The 10651-nt window shown below is 30.4% G+C and overlaps 1 long non-coding RNA gene across 2 annotated transcripts; it reads right to left on the bottom strand.

Moving 5' to 3' along the window:
- Nucleotides 1–7736: 7736 nt before the first annotated feature.
- LOC126920817 (uncharacterized) lies at nt 7737–8792 on the bottom strand. 2 transcript variants are annotated; one of them, XR_007712111.1, is made up of 2 exons: nt 8043–8792; nt 7737–7963 (listed from the first exon to the last, which is right to left on the bottom strand). It is a non-coding gene; the product is annotated as an uncharacterized LOC126920817 (long non-coding RNA). The 2 variants fall into 2 exon arrangements; XR_007712112.1 differs by having other exon boundaries at nt 8123–8792.
- Between the last annotated feature and the right edge of the window lie 1859 nt (nt 8793–10651).

Below are 10651 nucleotides of genomic sequence, written 5' to 3'. Positions count from 1 at the left end.
AGATATAATTTATTCCAATTATCTAACTATTTAAATGCATAAATATGTTTGTTTTGTCTTTTTAATCGGTAATATTTATTCAGTATTCAATAGCATTCAATAGTATTTAATTTAAAGCGTTAATAATTCTTTATTTCTTTCATAGATCTTTTTTAAAATTTCCTTTCAGTCTTAAACTTCTTAAGTAATAATATTCTATAAGAATAATATTCTACATTTTATTTAAGATTGTTCATAGTCTCTATTTCGAATCTCTTACAGTTTCGCACTTTGCAAATTGTACCCCGCTTAATTCTATAATTAATTTATAATATATTCTGTCTATTCTTTATATTCTATTGTTATTATATAGCATTTATAATGTTAATCCTTGTATATTTCACTTTAACCATCATTAATTAGAAAATAAAATTTATATTAAAAATACCATCATATTTTTTGAGACTAAATTATATCTCATACTTTGTTGCAGATTTTTTACATCTCGTAATTCCTCTACGGAGTTCGATGGTTCCTTCCTGATAATTACCTTGTCGATAACTTTAAACTACTGCAGTATCGATTGCAGCGTTTCCACATCTTATGGTAAGTCGCATAACTTTATGTTCCTCTGGTCATCCAGTCATGTCATAAGACAAAATGTGTGAATCGACACGGTTGATTGGTTGTATTAAGTAGAACTTTCTATAAGCACAGTGGCCCTGTTTATTATATCCGTGAATAGTAATATGACCTTTTCATGTGACTTATTTATTAGTTCAAGATTTATATGAATGACATGACTTTGACGTCATACTATTATACTTTAGTAATACCTTATAGTATTATATTAATAATATCAATGTCATATTGATAATTAAGATAAATGACATACGACAGACAATTAATCTGGGTACATACTTATGATTGGAAATATTATTGTATGTTTACCATTATAAATTATAAAGGCTGCAAGTATTTTGTTTTTCTCGAGGTCGGTATTTCAGTACATAAGACACGAAGCTCCATCCTAAGTGCACATGAAATCACGAGGGCTATGAAACGTTTATTATCATTAAAAGAAGTAAAATATCCCGTATAATATTGCGTCACAGGGTATATTGGATTCATTTTGTATCTTTTCATCATTGACGAAGTACAGAACTTCTGTACCATGTTTGTGCATATTTAACCAGTGGTATAGGAGAGAGCTGGTGGTAGCTGATTAAGTAGGGAGTAACACCAATTCGAAACTTGATAAATGTATATACATATGTATTAATACATTACCCGATATTAACTTTTATTATTGTATTAATAATTTGTTAAAATCGATCGCTTTAGAAGTGCTTCAGTGTGCATATAACATTTATTTACTAATTAGTACGTATGTATTTATAATACTTTGATGTAGTAATTATGTTTTATTTACACATACAGATAGCGCTAATATCTTGAAAGGTTCATAAAATAGATATTTAAAAAAATGAATTAACGAAACGATCTATTTATGTCAGTATAATACAAAGTCTTATTAAATGTTATTTTTTTTTATCAAATATCTGCATTATATCTTATTTAATATAAAAGCTTGTAAATGAAAATTTTTATGTAATATCTTATTATACAGTTTAACATATCTCAAAATTTTTCATTAATTCATCTAAATATTTATAATAATATTATTTTATATAAGTTTTTATGAAAAACGTATCTTATTGACAATTTTTATTCGACGTGTTATAAAGCGGAATAAAAATTTCAATAATTTCTGTTTTTGATTATTTCGTATTAACGAGCTTCTAAATCAGGGCAATAAAATATCTTTACGTGTTGACGTTGGGTAGGTGGTACCAGCTGCAACGTATTCTATGTACAATATTAGGAGCAAGGGACACTAGCATATAGAGAGAAATGCTATACACAATAATTAATAAAGACTGCTGTATCGTGTTTTGAGTTTCTCGCAATTAGAAGTGCAAGTTGATAATGTTATTTCCTTAATATTTGACCGTATATTTCTTGACATTATCGCTGAAAGTACGATACAGGTGGTTATATTAGGTCATCCCATAAGTTCGTGCCGACTTTTGTGTATACATTTCATGTGTTGATTTATAAACATACGGCGATAAGGCACCAATGCACTTGAGCTTAGCTGATCGAGAACAGGCTAGAGCAGATTTTCGAGGGTGCAAGATCGTAATATAGTGAACACAGTGACTTCTAACAGTAAAAAATCATGAGTGAAATGCGTATCCATTTTCGACATCTCATGTTATATGAATTTCGGTAAGGAAGTTTTGTAACAATTGCCACGAAAAACATATGTGCTGTTTACGGAGAAAATGCGCTTTCATCTCGCACCTGTAGGAAGTGGTTCCAACGTTTTAGAGCTGGGAATTTCTGTTTAGAAGACGAGGAACGCTCCGGGCGTCCTCCTCAGACAGACGAAGATAAAATTCGGGATCTTGTTGAAAAATCACGAAGTTTGACAGTTCAAGAGATGTCAAATGTTCTGAAAATACCTAAGACAACGATTCATAGGTGTTTAAAAAAATGGGGATGGTGTCAAAGTTGAACGTTTGGGTGCCCCATGAACTTACGAAACGGATCCGTCTTGAACGAATGACAGCGTGCGTGTCATTACTTGCGTGTAATAAACATGAGCCATTCCTTAATCGCCTGGCAACTGGTGATGAAAAGTGGATACTTTACGATAATCCTGAACGGGAACGTAGCTGGACCCAACGAAATCAGCCACCTCAACGCTGTGCAAAATCAGGGTTACATCCATGTAAAGTTCTTTTGTGTGTATGGTGGGATTATAAAGGAATACTCCATTTTGAACTTCTATCTAGTGGTGATACCATTAATTCAGACAAATATTGCACTCAGTTAGAACAATTAAGGGACGCGCTAGCTGAAAAACGACCAGGTGTAGTGAATAGGAACAACGTTATCTTCCATTACGAAAACGCTACACCGCATGTCGCGAAAAGCGTTACAAAAAAATTGTCTGAAATTAATTGGGAACTATTACCACATCACCCAGATTCCCCAGACATTGCCCCATCTCGTTACCACCTGTTCAGGGCATTACAACAATTTGTAGTAGCTAACAAATTTGAAAATATTGACATTCTCAAAAATAGCATAGAAAATTACTACAAAGAAAAACAAGAGAACATTTATTGAGACCGAATAATGGTCCTACCAGAAAAATGGGAAGAAGTTGTACAACGAGAGGGGGATTACATCTTTTCATGAAATTGAAAGATATGTAAACAATCTTAACATATATAATCGCATGAAAAACGGCACGAACTTACGGGAAGACCTAATACGACAGAACGAAATAGTACATAACGTTATACGTTATACGGTAATACTATATATTGTTATACGATATAATGGAATGGTATACAACGTTTTATGCTATATGTTAATAGCATATAACGTTATACATTATAACGTAATAGCATATAACGTTATACGATATCACGCATTAGTATATAACATAATACATTATTATGTATTAGTATATAACGTTACACGTTATTTCGTAATAGCATATAACGTTATACGTTATATCGTAATAGTATATGACAATATACGTTATAACGTAATACTATATAACGTTATACGTTATAACGTAATACTACATAACGTAACACGTTGTATACTAATAGTATATCACGTTATACGTTACAACGTAATACTATAAATCCTTAAGCGTTGTATACTAATAGTATATAACGTTATACGTTATACTGTAGTACTATATAACGTTATACGTTATAGCGTAATATTATATAACGTTACACGCCTTATACCAATTGTATATAACGTTATACGTTATATCGTAATAGTATATGACGTTATACGTTATAGCGTAATACTATATAACGGTACACGTTGAATAGTAATAGTATATAACGTTATACGTTATATCGTAATAGTATATGACGTTATACGTTATAGCGTAATACTGTATAACGTTATACGTTATACTGTAGTACTATATAAGGTTATACGTTATAACGTAATACCACATAACGTTACACGTTGTATACTAATAGTATATAACGTTATACGATATAACGTAAGACTATATAACGTTACACGTTGTATAGTAATAGTATATAACGTTATACGTAATAACGTAATACCACATAGCGTTACACGTTGTATACTAATAGTATATAACATTATACGTTATATCGTAGTGCTATATAACGTTATACGTTATAACGTAATACTATATAACGTTACACGCTTTATACTAATATTATACAGCGTTATACGTTATAACGTAATAGTATATGACGTTATACGTTATGACGTAGTACCACATAACGTTACGCGTTGTATACAAATTGTATATAACGTTATACGTTATATCGTAATAGTATATGACGTTATACGTTATAGCGTAATACTATATAACGTTACACGTTGTATGGTAATAGTATATAACGTTACACGTAATATCGTAATAGTATATGACGTTACACGATGTATACCAATAGTATATAACGTTACACGTTGTATCGTAATAGTATATAACGTTATACGTTATATCGGAATAGTATATAACGTTATACGTTATATCGTAATAATATATGATGTTATACGTTATAGCGTAATTCCATATAACGTTACACGTTGTATAGTAATGGTATATTACGTTATACGTTATATCGTAATAGTATATGACGTTATACGGTATAGCGTACTACTATATAACATTATACGTTGTATACTAATACTATATAACGTTATATGTTATAACGTAATACGTCATAACGTTACACGTTGTATAGTAATAGTATATAACGTTATACGTTATATCGTAATAGTATATGACGTTATAACTTATAGTGTATTACTATATAACGTTAAAGGTTGTATAGTAATAGTATATAGCGTTATACGTTATAACGTAATGCTATATAACGTTACACGTTGTATACTAATAGTATATAACGTTATACGTTATATCGTAATAGTATATGACGTTATACGTTATAGCGTAATACTATATAACGTTACACGTTGTATACTAATATTATATAACGTTATACGTTACAACGTAATACTTTATATCGTTAAACGTTGTATAGTAGTAGTATATAACGTTATACGTTATAACGTAATGCTATATAACGTTACACGTTGTATACTAATAGTATATAACGTTATACGTTATATCGTAATAGTATATGACGTTATACGTTATATCGTAATACTATATGTCGTTACACGTTGTATACTAATAGTATATAACGTTATACGTTACGTCGTAATAGTATATGACGTTATACGTTATAGCGTAATGCCGTATAACGTTACACGTTGTATAGTAATGGTATATAACGTTATACGTTATATCGTAATAGTATATGACGTTATACCTTATAGCGTAATACTATAGAACTCTATACGTTGTATACTAATAGTATATAATGTTATACGTTAAAACGTAATACTACATAACGTTACACGTTGTATAGTAATAGTATATAACGTTATACGTTATGACGTAATACCACATAACGTTACACGTTGTATACTAATTGTATATAACGTTATACGTTATATCGTAATAGTATATGACGTTATACGTTATAGCGTAATACTATATAACGTTACACGTTGTATGGTAATAGTATATAACGTTACACGTTATATCGTAATAGTATATGACGTTATACGTTATAGCGTAATACTATATAACGTAACACGCTGTATAGTAATAGTATATAACGTAACACGTTGTATAGTAATAGTATATAACGTTATACGTTATAACGAAATACCACATAACGTTACACGATGTATACCAATAGTATATAACGTTACCCGTTGTATCGTAATAGTATATAACGTTATACGTTATAACGTAATACTATATGTCGTTACACGTTGTATACTAATAGTATATAACGTTATACGTTATATCGTAATAGTATATGACGTTATACGTTATATCGTAATACTATATGTCGTTACACGTTGTATACTAATAGTATATAACGTTATACGTTACGTCGTAATAGTATATGACGTTATACGTTATAGCGTAATGCCGTATAACGTTACACGTTGTATAGTAATGGTATATAACGTTATACGTTATATCGTAATAGTATATGACGTTATACCTTATAGCGTAATACTATAGAACTCTATACGTTGTATACTAATAGTATATAATGTTATACGTTAAAACGTAATACTACATAACGTTACACGTTGTATAGTAATAGTATATAACGTTATACGTTATGACGTAATACCACATAACGTTACACGTTGTATACTAATTGTATATAACGTTATACGTTATATCGTAATAGTATATGACGTTATACGTTATAGCGTAATACTATATAACGTAACACGCTGTATAGTAATAGTATATAACGTAACACGTTGTATAGTAATAGTATATAACGTTATACGTTATAACGAAATACCACATAACGTTACACGATGTATACCAATAGTATATAACGTTACCCGTTGTATCGTAATAGTATATAACGTTATACGTTATAACGTAATACTACATAACGTTACCCGTTGTATAGTAATAGTATATAACTTTATACGTTATGACGTAATACCACATAACGTTACACGTTGTATACTAATTGTATATAACGTTATACGTTATATCGTAATAGTATATCACGTTATACGTTATAGCGTAATACTATATAACGTTACGCGTTGTATACTAATAGTATATAACGTTATACGTTATAACGGAATACTATATATCGTTAAACATTGTATACTAGTAGTATATAACGTTATACGATATAACGTAAGACTATATAACGTGACACGTTGTATAGTAATAGTATATAACGTTATACGTCATAACGTAATACCACATAGCGTTACACGTTGTATACTAATAGTATATTGTCACGTCCCGCGTTCCGCACGTGACGCCACGAACCAATAACTTATGAATAATTAAACACGACCAATAATAATAAATTAACTAATAACTAACCAATCAAAATAAAAAGAATTATACGACAGACAATCAAAATGAAATAAATGAATCAATAAGAAGAAACACTACAACCAATCAGCAATGACATATAAAATACAAATAAAATGAAATAATTAAATGAACCAATAAATAAAACAAACCGCGATTCAAATGTATGGGATTTCTCTGCGAAAACACATGTATATACACACACGTGTATGCATATCTGTGTGTGTGACCTACTTCGTGAATCTGAATAATTGGTAACCTAATAAAATAAATAAAAGAAATAAAATATACTACACTACATCAGCATTCTAATAAAAGTGAAAATTGTATACAAGATTGCCCTGCGACACACACATATATAGATATACACATGCGTACGCGTATCTTTGGGAAAAATTCATAATATATATATATATATATATATATATATATATATATATATATGTATGTATACGTTATTAAACCATTAAAACGCAAAGAAATAAATATATAGATTTACATTTCTACGAACCTAGAGAATTATATACGAAATCCACATTATAGAATATTCAACCAATTAACGATCCGAGAAACAATGAGAATAACAATACACGCACATATACATATGCATATATATATTTTACATAATGGAAAATTACATTGTGAAATGTATATATATATATACAAATATTATTATATCGAACAACTACTCATCTAATATACAAAACCACCTTGTGAAAATTACATTACTGAACACTCAACTAAACCAACTGAAGATTTAATATAATAATATATAATAATATAATAATATATATATATATACATAGATATGTGAAATAGCGTTGTATATAACCAGAAACAATACAAATGTCACACGACTTCTTCAACAACTTCGACTCTTCGTTCCTGCCGACAACACCTCACACGATGACTGTGTCTTCTAGGGCCACTTACGGATTCCTTACAATTCTTCTTCTTCTTGCACTGAAATATCATATGCAGTGAATAAAACACGAAAGAAGCAGGATGAACTAAATAAAAGAAATCATAAGAAGATACACACCGAGACAGTCCGCATGGGAACCTCTGTCAAAGATACCTCCGTATCTATCATTAAACGCATAATAATCAAGATGCACAAACCTCATTTGGAAGTCGACACCACTCACAGCGTGCCAATGCAAGGGAGGAAAACGAATGAAATTGTATTTCGTGAAGACGTTTCACCACTTTCCATAGACCAGAAACTGGAGTTACACAACTAATAACCTAATAACAAGAAAGTAATATAAAATATACACGATTTAATATATAGCAAATATGGACATATAAATCTACAAGGAGCAAAATATATCTCATATTGTCAAATAAAACCAAATTGTCAAAAGATCATCAGGAGACGACGCCAAAGAAGGTACCACTGTGCCTATTTGGAAGGAAAACCGCCCCTTCAGCATCATCCTTCGCACATATTCACACACGCACGTCGATCACGTCATCTCGTACCATTCACATATCTTCCTCCTCTTGCGCTAAAACAAATTCACAAGTTTAAGGAAACAAACAACATGCGAAACGAGATAGAATACTAAAAACACATACTCACACAGTTCGCACAGGCGCGGACGCTTTTGTGTCCATGACTCAACATAACCTGTAATCATCAAACTCCACGTTCTCTCATGGAAACTCTAAAAATCTGCAGCATTGCGATTCCCACCGGAACGAACTGTCACGTGACTGTCATCCCATTGGGGATGTCATTATAAAAAGCGTAGCGACACAATTCAAATCGGAGTAATCGTTACCAGTTAGAATAAAAGAGAGTAATTGTTAGCGGGTCAGTTGAATAAAAGAGTAAGAGAGTAATTGTTAGCGTTCGGGAGAATTTAGCGAAAAATAAAGAAGAGTCAGATTAATTGTTCGCGTTAGCGTTAGCGATTAATTGTTAGTGATTCAGTTAGAACAATCAGAGTAATTGTGAAAATAGAGTAACTGCCATTAGTTGGTTCAGTTAGGATATAGTCAGAGAAATTGTTAGCGTTCGGGAGAATTTAACGAAATTAAAGAAGAGTAATTCAGTTAGAATAAAGAAATAGGATAGAGCAATTGTGATTAGTTGGTTCAGGAGAATTTAGCGAAAATAAGGAGAGTAATTGTTAGTCGTTCAATTGAATTTGAGTGAGTCTGATATCAGTTCGTTCAGTTGATTTAATTAGAATTTAAGTTAGGATTAGAGAATAATTGTGCGTTCCAGTTCGAGTTTAAGAATTACGAGATATAAATGTTATTAGTCAGTTCGAATTATAAAATAATTGTTATTAGTCAGTTAGAATTAAAACAATAGTTGGCTCAAGTTTTTGTGTTAGAATTTCGAATTGTAAAACACGTCTGGACACACTATTGTTTACACTGTTCAAATTAAATAAAGATTAAAACGAAAATTAAAGAAGTGTCGATCTTTGTAAAACCGGAATCACCTCAGCGGCCTGCCCGTTCATCAGCGGAGGCCAACGACAGGTGAGTCAACTTTGATTATTATTAATAATTAATAATTAAAATAACAAATAATATCAATGATTAGTATAATTCGTCATTAATTCCGCCAGTAATAATTATTTATAATATAATTGTTTATTCCAAACAATCCTCTCCCGTGCTAGTATTCCTGCGCATAGCAGGTTAGCCGAAACGTGGAGATTGTTGACCAGTGGCCTAAACTCCAATCAACGCTACATAATCTAACAAGAAATATCTAATTCAAACAGTCCTTAGACTGCTTCTGGTGGCAGCGACTAAAATTTCAAAATTCAGATAGCGAAACGTAACAATATAACATTATACGTTATATCGTAGTGCTATATAACGTTATACGTTATAACGTAACACTATATAACGTTCCACGTTTTACACTAATATTATACAGCGTTATACGTTATAACGTAATAGTATATGACGTTATACGTTATAGTGTGATACTATATATCGTTAAACATTGTATACTAATAGTATATAACGTTATACGATATAACGGAAGACTATATAACGTAACACGTTGTATAGTAATAGTATATAACGTTATACGTTATAACGACATATTACGTATAACGTATAACGTTATGTAGTATTACGACATAACGTATAACGTTATATACGATAACGATATAACGTATAACGTTATGTACGGTAACGATATAACGTATAACGTTATATACTATAACGATATAACGCATAACGTTATGTAGTATTACGATATAACGCATAACGTCATATACTATTACGATATAACGTATAACGTTATATACTATTACGATATAACGTATAACGTTATATACGATAACGATATAACGTATAACGTTATGTAGTATTACGATATAACGCATAACGTTATATACTATTACGATATAACGTATAACGTTATATACTATATCGATATAACGTATAACGTTATATACTATTACTATATATCGTATAACGTTATATAGTATAACGATATAACGTATAACGTTATATAGTATTACGATATAACGTATAGCGTTATATACTATATCGATATAACGTATAACGTCATGTACGATAACGATATAACGTATAACATTATATACTATATCGATATAACGTATAACGTTGTATACTATTACGATATAACGTATAACTTTATATACTATATCG

Source organism: Bombus affinis, chromosome 10 (assembly GCF_024516045.1).
Source record: "Bombus affinis isolate iyBomAffi1 chromosome 10, iyBomAffi1.2, whole genome shotgun sequence".
NCBI lineage: Eukaryota > Metazoa > Arthropoda > Insecta > Hymenoptera > Apidae > Bombus > Bombus affinis.
Note: the sequence above shows the minus strand (reverse complement) of the source record. Positions and strands in the feature narration are given on the sequence as shown.